Genomic DNA, 15150 nt, shown 5'->3' on the forward strand with positions numbered 1-15150 from the left:
AATGACTAATGACATAAGAAAAAGGAAAAAAACTGTAACCAAAACTGCTTCAGGTGAGACTTGAATTCACAACCTTGACATTGCTCAACAGATACTGTCTTATAAGTACCACACGCTGTCCAGTTGCACCACTGGAGCACTGTGCAGCATAAAACAGTTATGCTAGATGTGGATTTTATTCAATACAATCAGTACAGTCATAAGAATTTAAAAAGAAAATCATTTTTGGTGATGAATGATGAGCAACAAAGGATCATGCATGCCAGATGGCACTTGAATAAGCTTTTCACAGTGATAGAAAAGTAAACAAAAAACCCACAACAATGTTATAATAAATGTCATTTTTAGCTTCTGTGGTCATGTTTTTGCAATCTAAACACTACAAGACTGTTGTAGCAAGGATAAAGTATCAACTCTAGTGACGACACAGCTGCTTTAATGAGTTCCACCCCAGATGGGACTTGAACCCACAATCCCTGGCTTAAGAGGCCAGTGCCTTATCCATTAGGCCACTGGGGCTTACTGACTTTCTCATTCAAGACTGATAGGTTTTTAATAGTCAATTATTTATTTTTGAGAAAAAGTGAAGCTGTTTACTGTGTTCTTTGCATTACCAAGTCCAGCAAGAAATGTGCTGGTACTATCCAGAGCTGTCAGTATGGATTATCATGCTATATTGCAAAAAATCTATTTGATGCAACTGCTTTACCAACAGTGTGTTAATCTTTTCAATTGCTGTTTTGTTGGCTCACTGAAGGAAGATATGCAGTGCATTTGAACCAAAGCAGATGTGTGCTGACAACTTAAATTCACAATCATATTTGTGTTTTTTCTTTCTTTCTTTCTTTCTTTCTTTCTTTCTTTCTTTCTTTCTTTCTTTCTTTCTTTCTTTCTTTCTTTCTTTCTTTCTTTCTTTCATTCTTTCTTCCATCCTTTGTAATATCATATTAAATATTAAGGTAGAAGATTATAATCAATGACTAATGACATAAGAAAAAGGAAAAAAACTGTAAACAAAACTGCTTCAGGTGAGACTTGAATTCACAACCTTGACATTGCTCAACAGATACTGTCTTATAAGTACCACACGCTGTCCAATTGCACCACTGGAGCACTGTGCAGCATAAAACAGTTATGCTAGATGTGGATTTTATTCAATACAATCAGTACAGTCATAAGAATTTAAAAAGAAAATCATTTTTGGAGATGAATGATGAGCAACAAAGGATCATGCATGCCAGATGGCACTTGAATAAGCTTTTCACAGTGATAGAAAAGTAAACAAAAAAACCACAACAATGTTATAATAAATGTCATTTTTAGCTTCTGTGGTCATGTTTTTGCAATCTAAACACTACAAGACTGTTGTACAGTTGAAGCAAGGATAAAGTATCAACTCTAGTGACGACACAGCTGCTTTAATGAGTTCCACCCCAGATGGGATTTGAACCCACAATCCCTGGCTTAGGAGGCCAGTGCCTTATCCATTAGGCCACTGGGGCTTACTGACTTTCTCATTCAAGACTGATAGGTTTTTAATAGTCAATTATTTATTATTGAGAAAAAGTGAAGCTGTTTACTGTGTTCTTTGCATTACCAAGTCCAGCAAGAAATGTGCTGGTACTATCCAGAGCTGTCAGTATGGATTATCATGCTCTATTGCAAAAAAACTATTTGATGCAACTGCTTTACCAACAGTGTGTTAATCTTTTCAATTGCTGTTTTGTTGGCTGACTGAAGGAAGATATGCAGTGCATTTGAACCAAAGCAGATGTGTGCTGACAACTTAAATTCACAATCATGTTTGTGTTTTTTCTTTCTTTCTTTCTTTCTTTCTTTCTTTCTTTCTTTCTTTCTTTCTTTCTTTCTTTCTTTCTTTCTTTCTTTCTTTCTTTCTTCCATCCTTTGTAATATCATATTAAATATTAAGGTAGAAGATTATAATCAATGACTAATGACATAAGAAAAAGGAAAAAAACTGTAAACAAAACTGCTTCAGGTGAGACTTGAATTCACAACCTTGACATTGCTCAACAGATACTGTCTTATAAGTACCACGCGCTGTCCAATTCCACCACTGGAGCACTTTGCAGCATAAAACAGTTATGCTAGATGTGGATTTTATTCAATACAATCAGTACAGTCATAAGAATTTAAAAAGAAAATCATTTTTGGTGATGAATGATGAGCAAAAAAGGATCATGCATGCCAGATGGCACTTGAATAAGCTTTCCACAGTGATAGAAAAGTAAACAAAAAAACCACAACAATGTTATAATAAATGTCATTTTTAGCTTCTGTGGTCATGTTTTTGCAATCTAAACACTACAAGACTGTTGTACAGTTGAAGCAAGGATAAAGTATCAACTCTAGTGACGACACAGCTGCTTTAATGATTTCCACTGCAGATGGGAGTTGAACCCACAATCCCTGGCTTAGGAGGCCAGTGATTTATCCATTAGGCCACTGGGGCTTACTGACTTTCTAATTCAAGACTGATAGGTTTTTAATAGTCAATTATTTATTTTTGAGAAAAAGTGAAGCTGTTTACTGTGTTCTTTGCATTACCAAGTCCAGCAAGAAATGTGCTGGTACTATCCAGAGCTGTCAGTATGGATTATCATGCTATATTGCAAAAAATCTATTTGATGCAACTGCTTTACCAACAGTGTGTTAAGCTTTTCAATTGCTGTTTTGTTGGCTGACTGAAGGAAGATATGCAGTGCATTTGAACCAAAGCAGATGTGTGCTGACAACTTAAATTCACAATCATATTTGTGTTCTTTCTTTCTTTCTTTCTTTCTTTCTTTCTTTCTTTCTTTCTTTCTTTCTTTCTTTCTTTCTTTCTTTCTCTCTTTCTTTCTTTCTTTCTTTCTTTCTTTCTTTCTTCCATCCTTTGTAATATCATATTAAATATTAAGGTAGAAGATTATAATCAATGACTAATGACATAAGAAAAAGGAAAAAAACTGTAAACAAAACTGCTTCAGGTGAGACTTGAATTCACAACCTTGACATTGCTCAACAGATACTGTCTTATAAGTACCACGCGCTGTCCAATTGCACCACTGGAGCACTGTGCAGCATAAAACAGTTATGCTAGATGTGGATTTTATTCAATACAATCAGTACAGTCATAAGAATTTAAAAAGAAAATCATTTTTGGTGATGAATGATGAGCAACAAAGGATCATGCATGCCAGATGGCACTTGAATAAGCTTTCCACAGTGATAGAAAAGTAAACAAAAAAACACAACAATGTTATAATAAATGTCATTTTTAGCTTCTGTGGTCATGTTTTTGCAATCTAAACACTACAAGACTGTTGTACAGTTGAAGCAAGGATAAAATATCAACTCTAGTGACGACACAGCTGCTTTAATGAGTTCCACACCAGATGGGACTTGAACCCACAATCCCTGGTTTAGGAAGCCAGTGCCTTATCCATTAGGCCACTAGGGATTACTGACTTTCTCATTCAAGACTGATAGGTTTTTAATAGTCAATTATTTATTTTTGAGAAAAAGTGAAGCTGTTTACTGTGTTCTTTGCATTACCAAGTCCAGCAAGAAATGTGCTGGTACTATCCAGAGCTGTCAGTATGGATTATCATGCTATATTGCAAAAAATCTATTTGATGCAACTGCTTTACCGACAGTGTGTTAATCTTTTCAATTGCTGTTTTGTTGGCTCACTGAAGGAAGATATGCAGTGCATTTGAACCAAAGCAGATGTGTGCTGACAACTTAAATTCACAATCATATTTGTGTTTTTTCTTTCTTTCTTTCTTTCTTTCTTTCTTTCTTTCTTTCTTTCTTTCTTTCTTTCATCCTTTGTAATATCATATTAAATATTAAGGTAGAAGATTATAATCAATGACTAATGACATAAGAAAAAGGAAAAAAACTGTAAACAAAACTGCTTCAGGTGAGACTTGAATTCACAACCTTGACATTGCTCAACAGAGACTGTCTTATAAGTACCACACGCTGTCCAATTGCACCACTGGAGCACTGTGCAGCATAAAACAGTTATGCTAGATGTGGATTTTATTCAATACAATCAGTACAGTCATAAGAATTTAAAAAGAAAATCATTTTTGGAGATGAATGATGAGCAACAAAGGATCATGCATGCCAGATGGCACTTGAATAAGCTTTTCACAGTGATAGAAAAGTAAACAAAAAAACCACAACAATGTTATAATAAATGTCATTTTTAGCTTCTGTGGTCATGTTTTTGCAATCTAAACACTACAAGACTGTTGTACAGTTGAAGCAAGGATAAAGTATCAACTCTAGTGACGACACAGCTGCTTTAATGAGTTCCACCCCAGATGGGACTTGAACCCACAATCCCTGGCTTAAGAGGCCAGTGCCTTATCCATTAGGCCACTGGGGCTTACTGACTTTCTCATTCAAGACTGATAGGTTTTTAATAGTCAATTATTTATTATTGAGAAAAAGTGAAGCTGTTTACTGTGTTCTTTGCATTACCAAGACCAGCAAGAAATGTGCTGGTACTATCCAGAGCTGTCAGTATGGATTATCATGCTCTATTGCAAAAAAACTATTTGATGCAACTGCTTTACCAACAGTGTGTTAATCTTTTCAATTGCTGTTTTGTTGGCTGACTGAAGGAAGATATGCAGTGCATTTGAACCAAAGCAGATGTGTGCTGACAACTTAAATTCACAATCATGTTTGTGTTTTTTCTTTCTTTCTTTCTTTCTTTCTTTCTTTCTTTCTTTCTTTCTTTCTTTCTTTCTTTCTTTCTTTCTTTCTTTCTTTCTTTCTTTCTTTCTTCCATCCTTTGTAATATCATATTAAATATTAAGGTAGAAGATTATAATCAATGACTAATGACATAAGAAAAAGGAAAAAAACTGTAAACAAAACTGCTTCAGGTGAGACTTGAATTCACAACCTTGACATTGCTCAACAGATACTGTCTTATAAGTACCACGCGCTGTCCAATTGCACCACTGGAGCACTTTGCAGCATAAAACAGTTATGCTAGATGTGGATTTTATTCAATACAATCAGTACAGTCATAAGAATTTAAAAAGAAAATCATTTTTGGTGATGAATGATGAGCAACAAAGGATCATGCATGCCAGATGGCACTTGAATAAGCTTTCCACAGTGATAGAAAAGTAAACAAAAAAACCACAACAATGTTATAATAAATGTCATTTTTAGCTTCTGTGGTCATGTTTTTGCAATCTAAACACTACAAGACTGTTGTAGCAAGGATAAAGTATCAACTCTAGTGACGACACAGCTGCTTTAATGAGTTCCACCCCAGATGGGACTTGAACCCACAATCCCTGGCTTAGGAGGACAGTGATTTATCCATTAGGCCACTGGGGCTTACTGACTTTCTAATTCAAGACTGATAGGTTTTTAATAGTCAATTATTTATTTTTGAGAAAAAGTGAAGCTGTTTACTGTGTTCTTTGCATTACCAAGTCCAGCAAGAAATGTGCTGGTACTATCCAGAGCTGTCAGTATGGATTATCATGCTATATTGCAAAAAATCTATTTGATGCAACTGCTTTACCAACAGTGTGTTAAGCTTTTCAATTGCTGTTTTGTTGGCTGACTGAAGGAAGATATGCAGTGCATTTGAACCAAAGCAGATGTGTGCTGACAACTTAAATTCACAATCATATTTGTGTTCTTTCTTTCTTTCTTTCTTTCTTTCTTTCTTTCTTTCTTTCTTTCTTTCTTTCTTTCTTTCTTTCTCTCTTTCTTTCTTTCTTTCTTTCTTTCTTCCATCCTTTGTAATATCATATTAAATATTAAGGTAGAAGATTATAATCAATGACTAATGACATAAGAAAAAGGAAAAAAACTGTAAACAAAACTGCTTCAGGTGAGACTTGAATTCACAACCTTGACATTGCTCAACAGATACTGTCTTATAAGTACCACGCGCTGTCCAATTGCACCACTGGAGCACTGTGCAGCATAAAACAGTTATGCTAGATGTGGATTTTATTCAATACAATCAGTACAGTCATAAGAATTTAAAAAGAAAATCATTTTTGGTGATGAATGATGAGCAAAAAAGGATCATGCATGCCAGATGGCACTTGAATAAGCTTTCCACAGTGATAGAAAAGTAAACAAAAAAACCACAACAATGTTATAATAAATGTCATTTTTAGCTTCTGTGGTCATGTTTTTGCAATCTAAACACTACAAGACTGTTGTACAGTTGAAGCAAGGATAAAGTATCAACTCTAGTGACGACACAGCTGCTTTAATGATTTCCACACCAGATGGGACTTGAACCCACAATCCCTGGCTTAGGAGGCCAGTGATTTATCCATTAGGCCACTGGGGCTTACTGACTTTCTAATTCAAGACTGATAGGTTTTTAATAGTCAATTATTTATTTTTGAGAAAAAGTGAAGCTGTTTACTGTGTTCTTTGCATTACCAAGTCCAGCAAGAAATGTGCTGGTACTATCCAGAGCTGTCAGTATGGATTATCATGCTCTATTGCAAAAAAACTATTTGATGCAACTGCTTTACCAACAGTGTGTTAAGCTTTTCAATTGCTGTTTTGTTGGCTGACTGAAGGAAGATATGCAGTGCATTTGAACCAAAGCAGATGTGTGCTGACAACTTAAATTCACAATCATATTTGTGTTCTTTCTTTCTTTCTTTCTTTCTTTCTTTCTTTCTTTCTTTCTTTCTTTCTTTCTTTCTTTCTTTCTTTCTTTCTTTCTTTCTTTCTTTCTTTCTCTCTTTCTTTCTTTCTTTCTTTCTTTCTTCCATCCTTTGTAATATCATATTAAATATTAAGGTAGAAGATTATAATCAATGACTAATGACATAAGAAAAAGGAAAAAAACTGTAAACAAAACTGCTTCAGGTGAGACTTGAATTCACAACCTTGACATTGCTCAACAGATACTGTCTTATAAGTACCACGCGCTGTCCAATTGCACCACTGGAGCACTTTGCAGCATAAAACAGTTATGCTAGATGTGGATTTTATTCAATACAATCAGTACAGTCATAAGAATTTAAAAAGAAAATCATTTTTGGTGATGAATGATGAGCAACAAAGGATCATGCATGCCAGATGGCACTTGAATAAGCTTTCCACAGTGATAGAAAAGTAAACAAAAAAACCACAACAATGTTATAATAAATGTCATTTTTAGCTTCTGTGGTCATGTTTTTGCAATCTAAACACTACAAGACTGTTGTACAGTTGAAGCAAGGATAAAGTATCAACTCTAGTGACGACACAGCTGCTTTAATGAGTTCCACCCCAGATGGGACTTGAACCCACAATCCCTGGCTTAGGAGGACCGTGATTTATCCATTAGGCCACTGGGGCTTACTGACTTTCTAATTCAAGACTGATAGGTTTTTAATAGTCAATTATTTATTTTTGAGAAAAAGTGAAGCTGTTTACTGTGTTCTTTGCATTACCAAGTCCAGCAAGAAATGTGCTGGTACTATCCAGAGCTGTCAGTATGGATTATCATGCTATATTGCAAAAAATCTATTTGATGCAACTGCTTTACCAACAGTGTGTTAAGCTTTTCAATTGCTGTTTTGTTGGCTGACTGAAGGAAGATATGCAGTGCATTTGAACCAAAGCAGATGTGTGCTGACAACTTAAATTCATAATCATATTTGTGTTCTTTCTTTCTTTCTTTCTTTCTTTCTTTCTTTCTTTCTTTCTTTCTTTCTTTCTTTCTTTCTTTCTTTCTTTCTTTCTTTCTTTCTCTCTTTCTTTCTTTCTTTCTTTCTTCCATCCTTTGTAATATCATATTAAATATTAAGGTAGAAGATGATTATCAATGACTAATGACATAAGAAAAAGGAAAAAAAAACTGTAAACAAAACTGCTTCAGGTGAGACTTGAATTCACAACCTTGACATTGCTCAACAGATACTGTCTTATAAGTACCACGCGCTGTCCAATTGCACCACTGGAGCACTGTGCAGCATAAAACAGTTATGCTAGATGTGGATTTTATTCAATACAATCAGTACAGTCATAAGAATTTAAAAAGAAAATCATTTTTGGTGATGAATGATGAGCAACAAAGGATCATGCATGCCAGATGGCACTTGAATAAGCTTTCCACAGTGATAGAAAAGTAAACAAAAAACCCACAACAATGTTATAATAAATGTCATTTTTAGCTTCTGTGGTCATGTTTTTGCAATCTAAACACTACAAGACTGTTGTACAGTTGAAGCAAGGATAAAATATCAACTCTAGTGATGACACAGCTGCTTTAATGAGTTCCACACCAGATGGGACTTGAAACCACAATCCCTGGCTTAGGAAGCCAGTGCCTTATCCATTAGGCCACTGGGGCTTACTGACTTTCTCATTCAAGACTGATAGGTTTTTAATAGTCAATTATTTATTTTTGAGAAAAAGTGAAGCTGTTTACTGTGTTCTTTGCATTACCAAGTCCAGCAAGAAATGTGCTGGTACTATCCAGAGCTGTCAGTATGGATTATCATGCTATATTGCAAAAAATCTATTTGATGCAACTGCTTTACCGACAGTGTGTTAATCTTTTCAATTGCTGTTTTGTTGGCTCACTGAAGGAAGATATGCAGTGCATTTGAACCAAAGCAGATGTGTGCTGACAACTTAAATTCACAATCATATTTGTGTTTTTTCTTTTTCTTTCTTTCTTTCTTTCTTTCTTTCTTTCTTTCTTACTTTCTTTCTTTCTTCCATCCTTTGTAATATCATATTAAATATTAAGGTAGAAGATTATAATCAATGACTAATGACATAAGAAAAAGGAAAAAAACTGTAAACAAAACTGCTTCAGGTGAGACTTGAATTCACAACCTTGACATTGCTCAACAGATACTGTCTTATAAGTACCACGCGCTGTCCAATTGCACCACTGGAGCACTGTGCAGCATAAAACAGTTATGCTAGATGTGGATTTTATTCAATACAATCAGTACAGTCATAAGAATTTAAAAAGAAAATCATTTTTGGTGATGAATGATGAGCAACAAAGGATCATGCATGCCAGATGGCACTTGAATAAGCTTTTCACAGTGATAGAAAAGTAAACAAAAAAACCACAACAATGTTATAATAAATGTCATTTTTAGCTTCTGTGGTCATGTTTTTGCAATCTAAACACTACAAGACTGTTGTACAGTTGAAGCAAGGATAAAATATCAACTCTAGTAATGACACAGCTGCTTTATTGAGTTCCACCCCAGATGGGACTTGAACCCACAATCCCTGGCTTAGGAGGCCAGTGCCTTATCCATTAGGCCACTGGGGCTTACTGACTTTCTCGTTCAAGACTGATATGTTTTTAATAGTCAATTATTTATTTTTGAGAAAAAGTGAAGCTGTTTACTGTGTTCTTTGCATTACCAAGTCCAGCAAGAAATGTGCTGGTACTATCCAGAGCTGTCAGTATGGATTATCATGCTATATTGCAAAAAATCTATTTGATGCAACTGCTTTACCGACAGTGTGTTAATCTTTTCAATTGCTGTTTTGTTGGCTCACTGAAGGAAGATATGCAGTGCATTTGAACCAAAGCAGATGTGTGCTGACAACTTAAATTCACAATCATATTTGTGTTTTTTCTTTTTCTTTCTTTCTTTCTTTCTTTCTTTCTTTCTTTCTTTCTTACTTTCTTTCTTTCTTCCATCCTTTGTAATATCATATTAAATATTAAGGTAGAAGATTATAATCAATGACTAATGACATAAGAAAAAGGAAAAAAACTGTAAACAAAACTGCTTCAGGTGAGACTTGAATTCACAACCTTGACATTGCTCAACAGATACTGTCTTATAAGTACCACACGCTGTCAAATTGCACCACTGGAGCACTGTGCAGCATAAAACAGTTATGCTAGATGTGGATTTTATTCAATACAATCAGTACAGTCATAAGAATTTAAAGAGAAAATCATTTTTGGTGATGAATGATAAGCAACAAAGGATCATGCACGCCAGATGGCACTTGAATAAGCTTTTCACAGTGATAGAAAAGTAAACAAAAAACCCACAACAATGTTATAATAAATGTCATTTTTAGCTTCTGTGGTTATGTTTTTGCAATCTAAACACTACAAGACTGTTGTAGCAAGGATAAAGTATCAACTCTAGTGACGACACAGCTGCTTTAATGAGTTCCACCCCAGATGGGACTTGAACCCACAATCCCTGGCTTAGGAGGCCAGTGCCTTATCCATTAGGCCACTGGGGCTTACTGACTTTCACATTCAAGACTGATATGTTTTTAATAGTCAATTATTTATTTTTGAGATAAAGTTAAGCTGTTTACTGTGTTCTTTGCATTACCAAGTCCAGCAAGAAATGTGCTGGTACTATCCAGAGCTGTCAGTATGGATTATCATGCTCTATTGCAAAAAAACTATTTGATGCAACTGCTTTACCAACAGTGTGTTAATCTTTTCAATTGCTGTTTTGTTGGCTGACTGAAGGAAGATATGCAGTGCATTTGAATCAAAGCAGATGTGTGCTGACAACTTAAATTTACAATCATATTTGTGTTTTTTCTTTCTTTCTTTCTTTCTTTCTTTCTTTCTTTCTTCCATCCTTTGTAATATCATATTAAATATTAAGGTAGAAGATTATAATCAATGACTAATGACATAAGAAAAAGGAAAAAAACTGTAAACAAAACTGCTTCAGGTGAGACTTGAATTCACAACCTTGACATTGCTCAACAGATACTGTCTTATAAGTACCACGCGCTGTCCAATTGCACCACTGGAGCACTGTGCAGCATAAAACAGTTATGCTAGATGTGGATTTTATTCAATACAATCAGTACAGTCATAAGAATTTAAAAAGAAAATAATTTTTGGTGATGAATGATGAGCAACAAAGGATCATGCATGCCAGATGGCACTTGAATAAGCTTTCCACAGTGATAGAAAAGTAAACAAAAAAACCACAACAATGTTATAATAAATGTCATTTTTAGCTTCTGTGGTCATGTTTTTTCAATCTAAACACTACAAGACTGTTGTACAGTTGAAGCAAGGATAAAATATCAACTCTAGTGACGACACAGCTGCTTTAATGAGTTCCACACCAGATGGGACTTGAACCCACAATCCCTGGCTTTGGAGGCCAGTGCCTTATCCATTAGGCCACTGGGGCTTACTGACTTTCTCATTCAAGACTGATATGTTTTTAATAGTCAATTATTTATTTTTGAGAAAAAGTGAAGCTGTTTACTGTGTTCTTTGCATTACCAAGTCCAGCAAGAAATGTGCTGGTACTATCCAGAGCTGTCAGTATGGATTATCATGCTCTATTGCAAAAAAACTATTTGATGCAACTGCTTTACCAACAGTGTGTTAATCTTTTCAATTGCTGTTTTGTTGGCTGACTGAAGGAAGATATGCAGTGCATTTGAACCAAAGCAGATGTGTGCTGACAACTTAAATTTACAATCATATTTGTGTTTTTTCTTTCTTTCTTTCTTTCTTTCTTTCTTTCTTTCTTTCTTTCTTTCTTTCTTTCTTTCTTTCTTTCTTTCTTTCTTTCTTCCATCCTTTGTAATATCATATTAAATATTAAGGTAGAAGATTATAATCAATGACTAATGACATAAGAAAAAGGAAAAAAACTGTAAACAAAACTGCTTCAGGTGAGACTTGAATTCACAACCTTGACATTGCTCAACAGATACTGTCTTATAAGTAACACACGCTGTCCAATTGCACCACTGGAGCACTGTGCAGCATAAAACAGTTATGCTAGATGTGGATTTTATTCAATACAATCAGTACAGTCATAAGAATTTAAAAAGAAAATCATTTTTGGTGATGAATGATGAGCAACAAAGGATCATGCATGCCAGATGGCACTTGAATAAGCTTTTCACAGTGATAGAAAAGTAAACAAAAAAACCACAACAATGTTATAATAAATGTCATTTTTAGCTTCTGTGGCCATGTTTTTGCAATCTAAACACTACAAGACTGTTGTACAGTTGAAGCAAGGATAAAGTATCAACTCTAGTGACGACACAGCTTCTTTAATGAGTCCCACCCCAGATGGAACTTGAACCCACAATCCCTGGTTTAGGAGGCCAGTGCCTTATCCATTAGGCCACTGGGGCTTACTGACTTTCTCATACAAGACTGATAGGTTTTTAATAGTCAATTATTTATTTTTGAGAAAAAGTGAAGCTGTTTACTGTGTTCTTTGCATTACCAAGTCCAGCAAGAAATGTGCTGGTACTATCCAGAGCTGTCAGTATGGATTATCATGCTATATTGCAAAAAATCTATTTGATGCAACTGCTTTACCAACAGTGTGTTAATCTTTTCAATTGCTGTTTTGTTGGCTGACTGAAGGAAGATATGCAGTGCATTTGAACCAAAGCAGATGTGTGCTGACAACTTAAATTCACAATCATATTTGTGTTTTTTCTTTCTTTCTTTCTTTCTTTCTTTCTTTCTTTCTTTCTTTCTTTCTTTCTTTCTTTCTTTCTTTCTTTCTTTCTTTCTTCCATCCTTTGTAATATCATATTAAACATTAAGGTAGAAGATTATAATCAATGACTAATGACATAAGAAAAAGGAAAAAAACTGTAAACAAAACTGCTTCAGGTGAGACTTGAATTCACAACCTTGACATTGCTCAACAGATACTGTCTTATAAGTACCACGCGCTGTCCAATTGCACCACTGGAGCACTGTGCAGCATAAAACAGTTATGCTAGATGTGGATTTTATTCAATACAATCAGTACAGTCATAAGAATTTAAAAAGAAAATCATTTTTGGTGATGAATGATGAGCAACAAAGGATCATGCATGCCAGATGGCACTTGAATAAGCTTTTCACAGTGATAGAAAAGTAAACAAAAAAACCACAACAATGTTATAATAAATGTCATTTTTAGCTTCTGTGGTCATGTTTTTGCAATCTAAACACTACAAGACTGTTGTACAGTTGAAGCAAGGATAAAATATCAACTCTAGTAATGACACAGCTGCTTTATTGAGTTCCACCCCAGATGGGACTTGAACCCACAATCCCTGGCTTAGGAGACCAGTGCCTTATCCATTAGGCCACTGGGGCTTACTGACTTTCTCGTTCAAGACTGATATGTTTTTAATAGTCAATTATTTATTTTTGAGAAAAAGTGAAGCTGTTTACTGTGTTCTTTGCATTACCAAGTCCAGCAAGAAATGTGCTGGTACTATCCAGAGCTGTCAGTATGGATTATCATGCTCTATTGCAAAAAAACTATTTGATGCAACTGCTTTACCAACAGTGTGTTAATCTTTTCAATTGCTGTTTTGTTGGCTGACTGAAGGAAGATATGCAGTGCATTTGAACCAAAGCAGATGTGTGCTGACAACTTAAATTTACAATCATATTTGTGTTCTTTCTTTCTTTCTTTCTTTCTTTCTTTCTTTCTTTCTTTCTTTCTTTCTTTCTTTCTTTCTTTCTTTCTTTCTTTCTTCCATCCTTTGTAATATCATATTAAATATTAAGGTAGAAGATTATAATCAATGACTAATGACATAAGAAAAAGGAAAAAAACTGTAAACAAAACTGCTTCAGGTGAGACTTGAATTCACAACCTTGACATTGCTCAACAGATACTGTCTTATAAGTACCACGCGCTGTCCAATTGCACCACTGGAGCACTTTGCAGCATAAAACAGTTATGCTAGATGTGGATTTTATTCAATACAATCAGTACAGTCATAAGAATTTAAAAAGAAAATCATTTTTGGTGATGAATGATGAGCAACAAAGGATCATGCATGCCAGATGGCACTTGAATAAGCTTTCCACAGTGATAGAAAAGTAAACAAAAAAACCACAACAATGTTATAATAAATGTCATTTTTAGCTTCTGTGGTCATGTTTTTGCAATCTAAACACTACAAGACTGTTGTACAGTTGAAGCAAGGATAAAATATCAACTCTAGTGACGACACAGCTGCTTTAATGAGTTCCACACCAGAAGGGACTTGAACCCACAATCCTTGGCTTAGGAGGCCAGTGCTTTATCCATTAGGCCACTGGGGCTTACTGACTTTCTCATTCAAGACTGATAGGTTTTTAATAGTCAATTATTTATTTTTGAGAAAAAGTGAAGCTGTTTACTGTGTTCTTTGCATTACCAAGTCCAGCAAGAAATGTGCTGGTACTATCCAGAGCTGTCAGTATGGATTATCATGTTATATTGCAAAAAATCTATTTGATGCAACTGCTTTACCAACAGTGTGTTAATCTTTTCAATTGCTGTTTTGTTGGCTGACTGAAGGAAGATATGCAGTGCATTTGAACCAAAGCAGATGTGTGCTGACAACTTAAATTCACAATCATATTTGTGTTTTTTCTTTCTTTCTTTCTTTCTTTCTTTCTTTCTTTCTTTCTTTCTTTCTTTCTTTCTTTCTTTCTTTCTTTCTTTCTTTCTTTCTTTCTTCCATCCTTTGTAATATCATATTAAATATTAAGGTAGAAGATTATAATCAATGACTAATGACATAAGAAAAAGGAAAAAAACTGTAAACAAAACTGCTTCAGGTGAGACTTGAATTCACAACCTTGACATTGCTCAACAGATACTGTCTTATAAGTACCACGCGCTGTCCAATTGCACCACTGGAGCACTGTGCAGCATAAAACAGTTATGCTAGATGTGGATTTTATTCAATACAATCAGTACAGTCATAAGAATTTAAAAAGAAAATCATTTTTGGTGATGAATGATGAGCAACAAAGGATCATGCATGCCAGATGGCACTTGAATAAGCTTTCCACAGTGATAGAAAAGTAAACAAAAAAACCACAACAATGTTATAATAAATGTCATTTTTAGCTTCTGTGGTCATGTTTTTGCAATCTAAACACTACAAGACTGTTGTACAGTTGAAGCAAGGATAAAATATCAACTCTAGTGACGACACAGCTGCTTTAATGAGTTCCACACCAGATGGGACTTGAACCCACAATCCCTGGCTTAGGAGGCCAGTGCCTTATCCATTAGGCCACTGTGGCTTACTGACTTTCTCATTCAAGACTGATAGCTTTTTAATAATCAATTATTTATTTTTGAGAAAAAGTGAAGCTGTTTACTGTGTTCTTTGCATTACCAAGTCCAGCAAGAAATG

General features: G+C 34.9%; 5 non-coding genes across 5 annotated transcripts; all 5 read right to left on the bottom strand.

The window, feature by feature from the left end:
• Positions 1–1429: 1429 nt before the first annotated feature.
• TRNAR-CCU (transfer RNA arginine (anticodon CCU)) lies at positions 1430–1502 on the bottom strand. The gene has a single exon. It is a non-coding gene; the product is annotated as a tRNA-Arg (tRNA).
• A 7726-nt stretch (positions 1503–9228) lies between these two features.
• Positions 9229–9301, bottom strand: TRNAR-CCU (transfer RNA arginine (anticodon CCU)). The gene has a single exon. It is a non-coding gene; the product is annotated as a tRNA-Arg (tRNA).
• Positions 9302–10169: 868 nt separating this feature from the next.
• TRNAR-CCU (transfer RNA arginine (anticodon CCU)) lies at positions 10170–10242 on the bottom strand. Its single transcript has one exon. It is a non-coding gene; the product is annotated as a tRNA-Arg (tRNA).
• An 850-nt stretch (positions 10243–11092) lies between these two features.
• Positions 11093–11165, bottom strand: TRNAW-CCA (transfer RNA tryptophan (anticodon CCA)). The gene has a single exon. It is a non-coding gene; the product is annotated as a tRNA-Trp (tRNA).
• Positions 11166–13026: 1861 nt separating this feature from the next.
• On the bottom strand, positions 13027–13099 carry TRNAR-CCU (transfer RNA arginine (anticodon CCU)). Its single transcript has one exon. It is a non-coding gene; the product is annotated as a tRNA-Arg (tRNA).
• Between the last annotated feature and the right edge of the window lie 2051 nt (positions 13100–15150).

The sequence above is a fragment of the Pseudophryne corroboree genome, unplaced genomic scaffold (assembly GCF_028390025.1).
Source record: "Pseudophryne corroboree isolate aPseCor3 unplaced genomic scaffold, aPseCor3.hap2 scaffold_129, whole genome shotgun sequence".
In the NCBI taxonomy this organism is placed as follows: domain Eukaryota; kingdom Metazoa; phylum Chordata; class Amphibia; order Anura; family Myobatrachidae; genus Pseudophryne; species Pseudophryne corroboree.